The following is a 16,655-nucleotide window of genomic DNA, read 5'->3' as shown; positions in this document are numbered from 1 at the left end:
CCTTGGAAAAAGCTAAATTTGTGCTGCTTTGTTTATACAGGATTTTAAAACTTGCTCTAAGTAGCTATTAATGTACAGGTTATTTAACTTAAGGTATAGTTTGAGTAGAGAGATGCTGGTCGTTTCACTGGTGGCGCTGCAAGTCTAGGGCTTGCTTGACTGATGGAATCTACTTCAGAACTGGGTTCAGGTACACTCATGTTCTTGGACAATGGACAAAGAAGCAATTGGTGTGTCACTACATGATACCTATAAGCACTATCTTATGAAATTGATTAAATAGAATATTTTAATACTATAAATAAATAAATACATACATACATGCATGCATGCATGCATACATACATACATACATAAATTGCTGTAGTTATTGTATATATTGTTTTCCTTGTTAGGCTTACTTCACTTTGCATTAGTTTGTGGAAGTTCTTTTCCATGATTCTCTATATTTATTACGTTTTATATCACATTTATAATCCACTAATTTTTATGTACCACAGATTGTTTAGTCATTCTAGAAATGATAGGCATCTATTTGACTGCCACCAAATGTTTTTCTATAAACGTTTTCATGCATATTGAGCCTTTCTTTTAATCAATGGCCTCTTTGGATGATATGCCTAGAAGTGGAATCTCTGGGTGAAAAGCTATGGACAGCTTAAGTTGCATAATTACAAATCATTTTCTAAAATGGTTGTACTTATTCTTGACTCCAAAAACAATTCCTTAAAGTATGTATCTTTCCACAACCCTCTTCCCTTCACCCCAGGATTTTCAGGTGAAACCTTAGATAATTTTTTATAATTCATTTATGTTTAGTTTTCAACGTTCATTTCTACAATATTTTGAGTTCCAAATGTTTTTGCCATCTCTCCCCTTCCCGAACCCTAAAATGGTATGAATTCTGATTACCCCTTCTTCAGACTGCCTTCCTTTCTATGACCCACAGCCTCTCTTATTCCCTTCCCCCTTACTTTTATATAGGGCAAGATAGGTTTTTATACCCCATTGCTTGTATATCTTATTTCCCAGTTGCATGCAAAAACAATATTTACATTTGTCTTTAAAATTTTGAATTCCAAATTCTCTACCTTCCTCCCTCCCCACCTACCCTCATTGAGAAGTCATGCATTTCAATATAGGTCATACATGTGTAGTTATGCAAAACACATCCATAAGAGTGATGTTGTGAAAAACTAACTATATTTTCTTCTATCCCACCTTCCATTTATTCTATTCTCTCCTTTGACCTTGTCCTACCCCAAAAGTGCTTGCTTCTAAATACCTCCCCCCAATTTTCTCTCCCTTCTATCATTCCCCCTTTATTTAATTCCCCCCTACTTTCTGGGTGTGTGGGTCAGAGACCACCAACTCAAATGAAAATCAGAGAATTCTCAAGGTAGAAGCAAAGCAGTAAGACTTTATTATAATCTCGTGAGAAAGGGCAACTCCTCTCTGATAAGTAATCAGGAAAATGAGGCAATTACAGAAGGCAAAAATAGAGATTATATGGCCCTGATGTAGATCCCACCCCCCTGCTGGCTTTTTACTCCCATTGGCTGGGAGGTAGGCTCACAATCTAAATGCAACAGTCTGAAAATAGGGGACAAGGTAGCAGTGGAATAACCAATAGACATTATGTTGATGTGGATGTTGATGTGGCAACCCAAGAGAGGGTTGTGTTATGCTGATATGGCAACCCAACGGGGGTAGTTTAAGTTTCATATTCCCAAAAGTCATATGATTTCTGGAAAACCGAAACTTAGCCCTAACCATCTACTAAAAGCCTTTTGTTAAGTACTGAGAAGTCTTCACTAACCATTCCATTCACATGGGTAAGATAACCTAATTGAGTGTGCATGTTATTCCCTACTTAACTCAAATCCAATGAGAGTAAGGTTGACTCAATTCAGCTCACCTCCTACCTCTTCCCCTCAATTCTAAAAGCTTTTTCTTGTCTCTTTTATGTGAAATAATTTACCACATTCTATTTCTTTTTCTCCCATTATATTCCTCTCTCACCCCTTAATTTCTTTTTTAGTTATCAGTCCTTCATATTCAACTCCACCTCTGCCCTCTGTCTCGCCCTGTCTCTTTCTCCATCTCTGTCTCTGTATATCTCTCTGTCTCTGTCTGAGACAGGTCTCATGAGTTACAAATATCATCTTTCCATGTAGGAATGCAAATAGTTCAACTTTAATAAGTTCCTCCTGATTTTTCTTTCCTGTTTATCTTTTTTGTACTTCTCTTGATTCTTGTATTTCAAAGTCAAATTTTCTATTGAACTTTGGTCTTTTGATCAAGAATGCTTGTAAGTCCTCTATTTCATTGAATGTCCATTTGTCCGTCTGCTCAATTTTGTTGGGTAGGTGATTCTTATTTTCAATCTTAGCTCCTTTGACCTCTGGAATATCGTTTTCCAAGCCCTTCAGTCCCTTCATGTGCAAGCTGCTAGATCTTGTGTTATCCTGATTGTGTTCACACAATAGTCAAATTGTTTGTTTCTGGCTGCCTGCAACAGTTTATCCTTGATCCAGAAATTTTGGAATTTGGCTACAATATTCCTGGAAATTTTCCTTGTAGGTTCTCTTTCAGGAGGAGATCAGTGGATTCTTTCTGTTTCTATTTTGCCCCCTGGTTCTAAAATTTCAGGGCAGTTTTCCTTGATAATTTCTTGAGAGATGATTTCTAGGCTCTTTTTTTATCCTGACTTTCAGGTAGTCCAATAATTTTTAAATTGTCTCTCCTGGATCTATTTTCCAAGACAACTGTTTTTCCAAAGAGTAATGTCACATTGTGATCTTTTTTTTTTTTATTTTGGTTCTGTTTTATAATTTCCTGGTTTCTCATAAAGTTATTAGCTTCCATTTGCTCCATTCTAATTTTTAAGGAATTATTTTCTTCAGTGAGCTTTTGGACATCTTTTTCCATTTGATCAATTCTGCTTTTTTAAGGCATTCTTTTCCTCATTGACTTTTTGGATCTCTTTTGCCATTTGGGTTACTCTATTTTTAAGATGTTATTTTCTTCAGTATCTGAGGAATCTGTGGTAAGCAATTGATTTGTTTTTCATGATTTTCTTTCATCACTCTCATTTCTCTTTCTAATTTTTTCTCTACTTCTCTTACTTGATTTTCAAAATTCTTTTTGAACTCTTTCATGGCCTGAGACCTATACATATTTTTCTTGGAAGCTTTTGATGTAGGAGTTTTGACTTTGTTGTCTTCTTCCTTTTGTATGTTTTCTTCTTTGTCACCAAAGTAAGATTGTATAGTCTGAGTTTTTTTATGCTATTTTCTCTTTTGCCCAGCCAAGATCTTGAATTTCTATCTCTTTGTTAATATAAGACTCAGCTTCCAATGTGTAGTGTGTCCTGTCCCAAATCTCAGTGGTTTTGTGCAACTATTTTCAGAGAAATCATTGAGGGACCTATAAATTTTCAGTTCTCCCAAGATGCTATGAACAAAGGAGAGGTGTTTACTCTTTTCCTGTCCTGTGTTCTGGTCTTTGAGTGACCATGAGCATTGTTTTCTGCCTTGGAACTGTGAGGAGGATTACCTCTCTACCACCACAAAAAACTCTACCATGCCAGTGTTCCTCTTCACCCCAGGATCACCACCCAGGACTGCAACCCAGTTCCAATCAGGGTAAAGCAAGAGAATCCTGCCTCAGCTGCAGCAAAGGGATCCCTGCAATCCCCCTCTGATTAGTCACTTGATCCCCACACTGTCAATGATCCAGGAGTTCCAGAAGCAGCCACTGCTCTGATGCTGTTTATTGTGTTACCAACACTGCCACTTTGCCACCCTGGGGCTGAGGCTGAACCATGCTACTTTCACCCAAGTCCCCCAAAGTTTTCCCACTGGGTTTCTATGCTGTCTTTGGTATTTATGGGTTGAGCAGTTTTTAAACCACCCCAGCTGCAATTATTCAGTGCTCTGAGGCCTGCTACAGCCTAGTCTGTGCCTGTGCAGCCCAAGTTAGGCTGCACTCCACTTCCAACCCAGTGGGGTGGACCTTTCCTGTTGACCTTCCAGGTTGTCTTGGGCCAGAGATTTGTTTCTCTCTGTCATTTTTGTAGGTTCTGCAGCTCTAGAATTTGTTTAGCATAATTTTTATAGGTGTTTGTAGGGATTTGGAGGAAAGCTCAAGCAAGTACCTTCTTTTATTCCACCATCTTGGCTCCACCCCCTCACATGGAAATCTTACATGATTTACTTTTAATTGCACTTATTATTAATGACATGAAGCATGCTTTTACATAATTATTGATAGCTTTCAAGTCTTTTTAGAGCAATTTGTTAATATCCTTTAATTACTTGGGTACTAGAGAATGGATTTTGCTCTTACATATTTCTGTCATTTATTTCTATATCTTGAATACCAAATCTGTACTTGAAAACTTCAATACAAAGATACTTTCCCTTTTAATTATTTCTCTGCTTATTCTGCATGCAATAATTTTGTTTTTTACAGAAACTTTTTAATTCTATGTGAACACAATTGTCTATCTTATTTTTTGTAGCTCCTTGTATCTTTCTTGTATTTAGGAATATATATTTCTTACCCATATCTATGAAAGGTTTAAGATGTGCCTTTCTTTGCATAATAGCATGATCTTTACTCTTAAGACTAATTTCTTGCGACTACTTTTTAGTTTTCCCAGCAGGTCCTATAAACTTGTTATCTGCCTCTCCCCTAACACTTTGTAGTTTCAGCTTTATCAAAAACTTCACTTCTGAGATCCATTATTTCTCATTCTTCTCTGTCTAGTGTCTTCCTTTGACATACTACTCTTTTATCCCCAATCCTGAAAGGGTTTCTATTTATTTTAATTTAGTATTTTATTTTTCTCCAGTTACATATAAAAACAAATTTAATGTTCTTTTTTAAAACTTTGAGGTCCAAATTCTCTGTCTTCCACCTTCCCACCTACCCCCCATTGAGAACCCACACAATTTTACATAACTTATGCATATGTAGTCATGCAACACATCTCCATTTTTCATTATATTGTGAAAGAAAACATAAACTAGAAAAAAACTCAAGAAAAATTAAGTAAAAAAAAGTATCCTTCAATCTATATTAAGACACCATCCATTCTTTCTCTGAGGATAGATAGCATTTTTCATCATAAGTCCTTCATAATTAACTTGAATTATTGCATTTCTGAGAATTAGCTAAGTCAGTCACAGGTGATCTTACAATTGCTGTTACTTGATATGCAATACATTTCACGTTATATCGGCTCATACAAGTCTTTCCAGGTTTTCTGAGAGCATCCTTTCATCATTTCTGATAGCACAGCAGAATTCCATCACAATCAAATAAAATAATTTCAACCATTCCCCAAATGATGGATATGCCCTCAATTTCCAATTATTTGCTACCAGAAATGAGCTGCTATAAATATTTTTGTACATGAAATCATTTCTTCTTTTTTGTTGTTTTTTTATCTCCTTTAAGATACAGAACTGGCACTGGTGCTAATGAAAGTTTTGGATGAGCACTGCTTTATAATAGAGTTTATGAACTGGAAGAAATATTTCCTCTTTCATTTCTTTATAGAAGTCTTGAATCTGCTTTGGTGGATTAATTAAAAAATTATATATTCAACCTGGAAAGGCTTATATGAACTAATGAAAAGTGAAGTGAACACAACCAGAAGAACACTGTATGCAGCAAAAGCAATATTGTTCAGGGAAGAATTGTGAATAACTTAGCCCTTGTCAACCATACAATGACTCAAGACAGTTCCAAAGGACTAATAATGAAGCATACTATCTGCCTCAAGGGAAAGAATTGATATTGTTTTCATAAAGACTGAAGTATGCTATTTTTCATTTTCTTTCATTCTTTTTTTTTAATTGAGTCTTCTTTTACAAAAGGAATAAGATGGAAATGTTTTACAAATATTATCTTTCCATGTAGGGATATAAACAGTTTGCCCTTGTTGAATAGCATGTTGGGTTTTTTTTTTTCCTTTCCTGTTTACCTTTTTAAAGTACTACTCTCTTGAATCTTTTATTTGAAGATCATTTTTTTAAATTGAGCTCTGGTCTTGTCATCAGGAAGGTCTGGAAGTCCCTTGTTTCATGAATGTCCATTTCCTCCTTCTGAAAGATTATACTCAATTTTTCAGAGTAGTTGATCCCAGGTTGTAATACAAGCTCCTTTGCCTTCAGGAATATCATAGTCCAAACCCTGCAATCCTTTATTGTAGAAACTGCTAGGTGCTGTGTAACCCTGACTGTGATTCCACTATATTTGAATTGCTGCTTTCTGGTTGCTTCAGTATTTTCTCTGTGACCTAATAATTCTAGAATTTAGCTACAATAATCCTTGGTGTTTTCAATTTGGGATCTCTTTCAGGAGGTGATTGCTGGATTCTTTCAATGACTCTGGTTCTAGGACCTCACAACAGTTTTTCTTGATGATTTCTTAAAAGATTCTGTCCAGCCTCATTCCTTTCAGGTAGACCAATAATGCTTCAATTATCTTTTCCAGATCTATTTTCCACGTCAGTTGCTTTTCCAATGAGATATTTTACATTTTCTTTTTATTTCATTCTTTTGATTTTATTTGACTTATTGTTTATGTCTCAGAATCATTACCTCCCACTTGCCCAATTTTAATTTTGAAAAAATTGTTTTCATCAGTTAGGTTTTGTACCTCCTTTTCCATTTCACCAACTCTTCTTCTTAAGGAGTTCTTTTCTTCATTTTACTTTTCCCCCATTTTTGTCAATTTTACTTTTAAATGAACTGTTCAAATTTTCTTCTATCTCTCTAATTTCTTTTTTAAAATCCTTCTTGAGTTCTTTCAGAAATATTTTTTTGGGCTTCAGACCAATTCATATTGCCCTTTGAGGTTTCAGGTGTGGATATAGTAACAATGCTGTCCTATTCTCAATTTGTGTTTTGATCTTCCCTGTCTTTGCTTTCCTCTGTTGCTTTTTGCTCATGGTAGTTGCATTTTCCTGACTTTTAAAATTGATCTTTACTTCTGGCACTGTACCACTCTTCTTGTGCTGGAGGCTAGGGGTCTGGTTACTGGCTTTGTGTGCTAGGGTCTCAGGTGCTGGCAGCTGGAGGTTGTAGAGGCTGTAGCTTAACTGGTTCTGAGCTTGTGCTGCTGGTGGTAGCTGGTGTGCAGAGAGGCCAGATGGGGTTTTTCAGTGTTTCCCTAGGGTTACAGTGAAGCACATGGTTTGGGGTGTAGGTTTAGGGTGGTCTGGCCACTGGACATTGCCTATCTGGGGGCTATCCTGGAGAATGGATAGGCTCAGCCACTGTTGGACACACTTCCACAGGCAGAAGTGTTGGTTCTCTACACTGGCATCTGCTGGTTCCCTTGGCTGTGACAAGGCACACAAAGGGTGGAAGGAAATGGCAGAGGGAGAGGAGTGCTGAGGTTGGCATTTCTCTGCTCCACAACCCTGGGTCTCAGAATCTCTGACTGGTCAATTGAAGTGGGGCTTGCCACTGGCTTACCAGGATGCCTTCCATACTATACTGGTCCCCTTCATCCACAGCAAAAGGAAGTTTTCCTATAAATCCCTCTAGCCTCACAAGTTAAAGACTGCTAACCCGCATCTTTCTGCTAGCTCTATTCTTCCAGAATTTTTCCTGTGGCAGTATTTTCTGGGTCATAATAATAATAAATAAGAATAATATAAATAAGAATAAGAAAGAATCAATATTAATAAGAAAGAATGAGAGTGACTTACTACTTATTCTACCATCTTGGCTCCCAGAAGTAAAGACATGTTTTACATGATGACATATGTATAACTTTTAAAAATCATTTTAATTTATATTGAATGGTATTTTCTTTCGATTGGTGCTTCTTTGGTTTTATTTCATATTTTAAATAGTTTTTTTATTTGCATTTATATAATTTGTCACATAGAATATAATTAATTTGTACATTTCATATAGGAGTGCTGTCTATGCTTATATTTGTGTTTATGTTCATATTTAACCTCTACCTTTATAAAGCTATAAATTTTCCCAATTACTTTACTTGCTGATTCCCTCTCTCAATAAATTATACATCATTATCTAATAGGGATAGTTTTGTCTCCTCTTGGCCTATCTTTGTGCCTCTGATTTTTTTCCCCTTTTTTTTGTTATTCTAGCATTCTGGAATTAAAATAGGAAAAAAAGAAAATTTCATTTACTCCTATATTTAATAGAAAACGTTTTATTGTTTACTCAGTTCATGATCTATTTTTTTTTTTGTTTTGGATGTGTTTTATGATATTAAAAAGAATATTACTGTATGCCTATTTTTAATGTTTTACAAATTAATTTGTTTATTTTTGGTTTTTGACATTCATTTCCATAAGTTTTAAGTTTTGTCCTCTTCCTAAACTTCCCCCTCCCTAAGACAGCATGCAATTTTATATAGACTCTACATATAAATTCCTCTTAAACATATTTTCACATTAGTCATGCTGTGTGGAAGAATTAGAATGAATAGGAGGAACCATGAGAAAGAAAAACAAAAGAAAAAACCAGAAAATAGTCTCTTTTGTTCTGTATTCAGATTCCATAGTTCTTTCTCTGAATGTGGATGACATTTACCATCATAACTCTTTTGGAATTGTTTTAGATCCTTGCATTGCTGAGAAAGACTATGTCTATCAAAGTCAGTCATCACGTATTTTGGCTATTACTGTGTACAATGTTCTCATTCTGCTCACTTCACTCAGCAGCAGTTCATATAAGTCTTTCCAGGTTTTTCTGAAGTTTGCTTGTTCATCATTTCTTATAGCACAACAGTATTCCATTACATTCATATATTACAACTTGTTCAGCCATTCCGCAATTAATGGTTATCCCCTCAATTCCCAGTTGTTTTCTACCACAAAAAGAGCTACTATAAATATTTTTGCATATGTGCGTCCTTTTCCTATTTTTATGATCTCTTTGGGATACAGCTCTAGAAAAGGTATTGCTGCATCAAAGGGTATGTATGTTTTCATGGCCTTTTGGGCATAATTCCAACTTGCTTTCTAAAGTGGATGGATCAGTTCTCAACTCCACCAACAATGAATTAGCGTTTGAACTTTCCCACATCTTCTCCAACATTTATCATTTTCCAGTTTTGTCATGTTAGCCAATTTGATAGGTGTGATGTCGTACCTTGGAGCTGTTTTGATTTACATTTTTCTCATCAATGGTAATTTAGAGCATTTTTAAATGACTATAGATAGCTTTGCTTTCTTCCTCTGAAAACTGCTTGTTTATATTCTTTGACCATTTATAAATTGAGGAATGACTTGTATTCTTCTAAATTTGAACCAGTTCTCTATATATTTTAGAAATGAGGCCTTTATCACAGACATTAATTGTGAAAATTCTTTCTCAGTTTCCTGATTCCCTCATAATCTTGGTAGCCTTCTTGTGGTTTGTCTCTTTTGTTTTAATTCTTGTTTCATAAAATGTGTTTAAAAAAGAGATATTGCAGTTCACAGATTATTTTTTCAGCTCATATATTATTGAAAACTCATGTTCTTTCCCCAAAATTGGTGGAACTAAACATATAAATGATGGCACCATTAATGCTTCGTTGCTACTTCAGGTAGAGTGGGTGATTTCTCTACATTGTATGAGTTGGGGAAAGCAAGAGAGTACACTCAAGGTGAGAAATTGGAGCAATAGGCTTATTAGTAACTTCTGTTGTTCAGGGGTTTATGTAGTCTTAAAAAATTAAATAAAAGAAAACAAAAGTTGTAAAATGTGGAAGGCAGTAGTTAAGTGACTAGGCTACAGTTATGCAGTTCATGCCAACAAGATGCAAATAATTTTAAATTAATTCAAGTCAATGAGCATTTCTTAAATACCTACTGTGTGTCAGACACTGTGTTAAGTAACAGGTATGAGAAAAAAGTTCAATCTTATTGCCACAGTCTCTTGAGATAATTGATTTTTCCCTCTCCTTCCTCAATTTATGACATTTTTTCACATTTAACAAAATTATTAGTGCTCCCACTGACTCCAAAACCCTAAACTTCTATTTATTACACAAATATGTTTTGCATTTTTTAATCTGCTTGCATGTTGTCTTCCCCATACCAGAATCTCTTTTCCTTTAACAAAGAGACTTTCATTTTTTTTTGTATTTGTACTATCAGAGCCTACAACATATTTGGCATATTGTCAACATTTAACAATAGCTTATCAAGAGGAATAGAGTCAAGACACTGGAGAAAAGGCAGGGACTCATCTGAGTTCTCTAAAATCCCCCCCACAGCTTAAAAATAATTCTTCAAAATGAAGTCTTGAGTGGCAAAGGCCACAGAAGAAGGGACACAACAGCTTTCCAGACCAAAACAATATAAAAGATCAGCTGAAAAGGTCTGTCTCACCTTAGTGAGCATGGAGGATAGTGTAAAGCATGCAATGCTTAGGCAAGACATCAGTTGCCTAACTTCAGCAAAGCAACAGTAGGGGCAACTGAGTTGGTAACAACAGCATCCAGAGCTCTTAGCCCACCTACACTAATAGGGTTAAACAACTGATCAGAAGGAGATTACAGGAGTAATATTTGCTAACATTGAGTGCAGGACTCTGTTGCATTGCCCATACAAGGATCCAAGTGGCAGTCTTGGTTCACCATCCAAGGGTGGGAAGGAGCTCCAGAGCTTGCAGCTAGAGAACAGCAAGTACCTTGGTCAGAGTTCCAAGGTGGAAAAAGTGTTTGCATTCTCTCACAAGTCAGAGCATAGGCCAGGAGAGTAGTAAACTCATATCTCCTTAGATGATACTACCTTGGAATAACTGAAAGGTTACAGACCCCCCAGAACTATCTCTGAAAAAAACTGCAAAAAAAAAACCCCCTGAAGCTGGGGATGGTGCCCCCTGTGCCCTAGGAGCAAAGCCCAACTTAAATATAAAGTTAAAAGTCAAAAAATGGGCTGAAAACAAGATAACAGTAACAAGAAAAGAACCTGACCTGAAAAAGTTGTTATGGTGACAGGGAAAATGAAAACACAAACTCTGAAGATGACAACAATGGCAAAACTGCTACTCATAAAACCTCAAAGAAAAGTGTGAATTGGTCTTAGACAAAAAAAATTCCTAGAACTGCTCAGAAAAGGTTTTAAAAATCAAATAAGATAGTCAGAGGAAAAATTGGGGAAAGAAATGAAAGTGATGCCAGAAAGTCATAAAAAAGAATCAGTACCTTGGTAAAGGAGGAATAAAAATACTGCAGAAAATAACACCTTAAAAAACAGAATAGGGAAAATTGTAAGAGGCAAAAGAAAATCTACTGAAAAGAACTCCTTAAAAAGCAACATTGGCAAAATGGAGAAAATTATACTAAAATTCACTGGGAAAGGTTTAATCCTTAAAAAGCAAAAATGACCACCTGGAAGATGTACAAAAATTCTCTAAAGAAAATAATCCCTTTAATATTTGTTATGAGCAAATGGAAGCTTCTGATTCCATGAGATAGGAAGAAACAATGAAAAAGAAAGGATAAAGGAGAAAATGTAAAATATGTCTTTTAAAAAAATGACTGAGAGAGCAGAGCCAAGATGGCAAAGTAGAAAGATGCATATACTCTAGTGCTTCCCCCACAGCCCACAAAATAGCTATAAAAAATGACTCTCAACAAATTATAGAGCAGCAGAAGTCACAGAATGACAGAGTGAAAGACATTTCCAGCCAAAGGTAATGTAGAAGGCCGACAGGGAAGGTCTATCCCATGGGAGGCTGAACAGAGTAGAGCCCAGACCTGGCCTTGAGCTACAGGGAGGAACAGGACTGGAACAGGCCTCCAGGGAAGAATTCCCCAGAAGGGAGGATCCCAAATCCCTCAACCCCCAAGCAACAAAGAGCTTCAGTGTGGGAGGGCTTTCCCAGCTGGGAGAGAGAGGAGTGGGGTCCCCCAGCACTGGCCCCAGGTGGTGGCAGAGATGGCAACAGCAGCAGCAGATGGCAGGCTGCTATGGTGGCCACAGAAGCAGCCTGGATCCATTGTTCCAGCATTTCAGCTTAAAACCCCTGAGGGAATTGATCAGCTGATCTGAATCTCAGCACTTAGAATGGTCCTGGCGGAAGGAGAAGCACTAGGACCCTCCTCTTGACAAAGGATTTGGGAGTCAAGTAACTAGCTGGGAAAATGCCCAAAAAGGGGGAAAAAAACAACAACACCACAGAAGCTTGCTTTCTTGGTGAACAGGTATATCCTTTCATCCTTTCAGATGAGGAATAACAATGAATACTGTCAGAGCAAATCAAGACTTCTGCCTCCAGTACCTCCAAAATGAATATGAAATGGGCTCAGGCCATAGAAGACCTTGAAAAATGAGTCAGCAGCTTGCTAAAGGAGAACCAAAAAAATGCTGAGAAAAATAACACCTTTAAAAATAGGCTAACTCAACTGGGAAAAGAGGTTCAAAAAGTCAATCAGAGAAGAAGGTCTTAAAAAGCAGAATTGGTGAAATGGAAAAGGAGGTTCAAAAACTCACTGAACAAAATAGTTCTTTAAAAATGAGAGTGGAGTTCAGGAAGCTAATGACTATATGACAAACCAAGAAGTTACAAAACAAAACCAAAAGACTGAAAAAATAGATGATAATATGAAATATCTCATTGGAAAAACAACTGACCTGGAAAATAGATCTAGGAGAGACAATTTAAAAATTATAGGACTACCTGAAAGCCATGATCAAAAAAAGAGCTTAGAAATTATCTTTCATGAAATTATCAAGGAAAACTACGCTGATATTCTAGAACCATAGGACAAAATAAATATTGAAAGAATCCACCAACCATCTCCTGAAAGAGACCCAAAAAGAGAAACTCCTAGGAATATTATAGCCAAATTTCAGAGTTCCCAAGTTGAGGAGAAAATACTGCAAGCTGCTAGAAAGAAACAATTCTAGTATTGTGGAAATACAATCAGGATAACATTAATCTGGCAGTTTCTACATTAATGGATTGAAAGGCTTAGAATAAGATATTCCAGAAATCAAAGAAACTGGGATTAAAACCAAGAATCACCTACCCAGGGCAGGTGAATATAAAACTGAGTATAATTTCATGATGAAAAGACCAGAACTGAATGGAAAATTTGACTTTCAAACACAAGAATCAAGAGAAGCAAGAAAAGGTAAACAGGAAAGTCATAAAGGACTTTCTAAAGCTGAACTGCTTACATTCCTACATGGAAAGATAATATTTGTAACTCTTGAGACTTTTCTCAGCATTTGGGTAAGTGGAGGAATTATACACATACATACACACACACACACACACACACACACACACAGAGAGACAGAGACAGAGAGTACAGGTTGAGCTGAATCAGAAGAGATGATATCCATAAAAAATAAAATAAAATTAAGGGGTAAGAGAGGAAAACTGCCCTCACACTCTAGAACCAAAAGATAAAATAAAAATGGAAAGAATCCACCAATCCTGAAAAAAAAAACGATTGCAAAATGGAATCACCAAAGAATTTTATACTCAATTTCCAGGGCTGCCAGGCCAATAAAAAAGCACTGCATCAGTTAGTAAGAAACAGTTTAAATACCATGGAGGCACCTCCCAATTAACACAAGTTTTAGTAGTTTCTACACTAAAGGATCAAATGGCTTCGAATATGATATTCCAGAAGGCAAAAGAGCTAAGATTACATCCAGAAGTCATCTACTCAGCAAAACTAAAGGGAAAACATGAATTTTCGATGAAATAAAAGATTTTCCAGCGTTCCTGATGAAAAGATCAGAACTGAACAGAAAATTTGACTTTCAAATACAAGACTCAAGATATGTATATAAATGTAAACAAGTAAGCCAAATCATAAGGGATTCAAAATGGCTCTTTACATTCCAGCATGGGAAGATGATGCTTGTAACTACTAAGAACTTTCTAAGTTAGCAGGAGCATACACAGGTGGCATAGTTATGAGTTGAATATGATGGACTATTTAAAAAATAAAATTAATGAATAAGAAAGAGTGAGGCACTGTGAGAGGGTGGAAGAGGTAAAATAGAGTAAATGATTTCATATAAAAGAGGTGTGAAAGAGCTTTTGGAGTGCGGAGGAAGAAGGACAGGTTAGAGTTTGAAAATTATTCCCATTGAAATTTGTTGAAAGAGAAAATAACATACAAATTCATTTGAGTATAGAAATCCATTGAGGGGAGGAGCCAAGATGGCGGAGTAGAAAGACACACATATGCTAGGTCCAAACCCACAACCCATAAAATATCTGTAAAGAAGAACTGCCAACAAATTCTGGAGCAGCAGAAGCCACAGAACAATGGAGTGGATGAGATTTTTGTTCCAGAGAGCCCTGAAAAACTGACGCAAAAGGTCCGTCGTGCACCAGACCCAGAGTGGAGCCCAGCCCTGCCTTGGCCACATGGCACCAAAACAAGCAGATCTCAGCAGGCTTCAGGGACAGAATCTCCAGCAGCCCCGCAGATCTCTCCACCCACAGGTGACAAGGGTTGGTGAGAGAGTCTTTTTGGGTGGCCGACAGTGGAGTGGGGTGTCCCTGTGGCTTGGGCCCCCTCGGGAGGCAGCAGCTGGGGCAGTGGTGGACAGGGGCTCCCAAAGCAGGCAGGATCCTGGATCCATTGTTGAAGGTCTCTGCATAACCCCCCTGAGGGAACTGAGCCCCTTGTGGTGGCCCTGCCCCCACCTGAGCACCTGAACTTAATCTCACACTGAATAACACCCCTGTCCCTGCCCAAAGTCCTGAGGCTGGGGAGTAGCATTTGAATCTCAGACACCAAGCACTGGCTGGGAGGATCTGAAGGCTAGGTGGGGGTGGAAAGAAAACTCAGAAGTCAAGTCACTGGCTGGGAAAATGCCCAGAAAAGGGAAAAAAATAAGACTATAGAAGGTTACTTTCTTGGTGAACAGATATTTCCTCCCTTCCTTTCAGATGAGAGAGGACAATGCTTATCATCAGGGAAAGACATGTCAAGAAAGAAGTCAAGGCTTCTGTATCCCACACATACAAAATAAATATACCATGGGCTCAGGCCATGGAAGAGCTCAAAAAGGATTTTGAAAATCAAGTTAAAGAGGTGGAGGAAAAACTGGAAAGAGAAATGAGAGAGATGAAAGAAAAGCATGAAAAGCAGGTCAACACCTTGCTAAAGGAGACCCAAAAAAATGATGAAGAAAATAACACCTTGAAAAATAGTCTAACTCAATTGGCAAAAGAGATTCAAAAAGCCAACGAAGAGAAGAATGCTTTAAAAAGCAGAATCAACCAAATGGAAAAGAAGGTTCAAAAGCTCACTGAAAAAAATAGTTCTTTCAAAATTAGAATGGAACAGATGGAGGCTAATGACTTTATGAGACACCAAGAAATCACAAAACAAAACCAAAAGAATGAAAAAATGGAAGAGAATGTGAAATATCTCATTGGAAAAACAACTGACCTGGAAAATAGATCCAGGAGAGACAATTTAAAAATTATGGGACTACCTGAAAGCCATGATCAAAAATAGAGCCTAGACATCATCTTTCATGAAATTATCAAGGAAAACTGCCCTGAGATTCTAGAACCAGAGGGCAAAATAAGTATGCAAGGACTCCACCAATCACTGCCTGAAAGATTTCCAAAAAGAGAAACTCCTAGGAACATTGTGGCCAAATTCCAGAGTTCCCTGGTCAAGGAGAAAATCTTGCAAGCAACCAGAAAGAAACAATTCAAGTACTGTGGAAATACAATCAGGATAACACAAGATCTAGCAGCTTCTACATTAAGGGATCAAAGGGCATGGAATAGGATATTCCAGAAGTCAAAGGAACTAGGACTAAAACCAAGAATCACCTACCCAGCAAAACTGAGCATAATACTTCAGGGGAAAAAATGGTTTTTCAATAAAATTGGGGACTTTCAAGCATTCTTGAAGAAAAGACCAGAGCTGAAAAGAAAATTTGACTTTCAAACACAAGAATCAAGAAAAGCATGAAAAGGTAAACAGCAAAGAGAAGTCATAAGGGACTTACTAAAGTTGAACTGTTTACATTCCTACATGGAAAGACAATATTTGTAACTCTTGAAACATTTCAATATCTGGGTACTGGGTGGGATTACACACACACACACACACACACACACACACACACACACAGACAGACAGAGACAGAGAGCACAGAGTGAATTGAATAGGATAGGATCACATCTTTAAAAAATGAAATTAATTGGTAAGAGAGAAATATATTGGGAGGAGAAAGGGAGAAATGGAATGGGGCAAATTATCTCTCACAATAGAGGCAAGCCAAAGACTTTTTAGTGTAGGGAAAAAGAAGGGAAGTGAGAGAAAAACATGAAGTTTACTCTCATCACATTCCACTAAAGGAAGGAATAAAATGCACACTCATTTTGGTATGAAAACCTATCTCACAATACAGGAAAGTGGGGGAGAAGGGGATAAGAAGGGTAGGGGGGAGGATGGAAGGGAGGGCAATGGGAGGAGGGAGCAATTTGAAGTCAACACTCTTGGGGAGGGACAGGATCAAAAGAGAGAATAGAAGCAATGAGGGGCAGGATAGGATGGAGGGAAATACAGTCAGTCTTACACAACACAACTATTATGGAAGTCATTTGCAAAATTACACAGATATGGCCTATATTGAATTGCTTGCCTTCCAAAGGGAATGGGTGGGGAGG

Source organism: Notamacropus eugenii, chromosome 1 (genome assembly GCF_028372415.1).
Source record: "Notamacropus eugenii isolate mMacEug1 chromosome 1, mMacEug1.pri_v2, whole genome shotgun sequence".
In the NCBI taxonomy this organism is placed as follows: Eukaryota; Metazoa; Chordata; class Mammalia; order Diprotodontia; family Macropodidae; genus Notamacropus; species Notamacropus eugenii.
Note: the sequence above shows the minus strand (reverse complement) of the source record.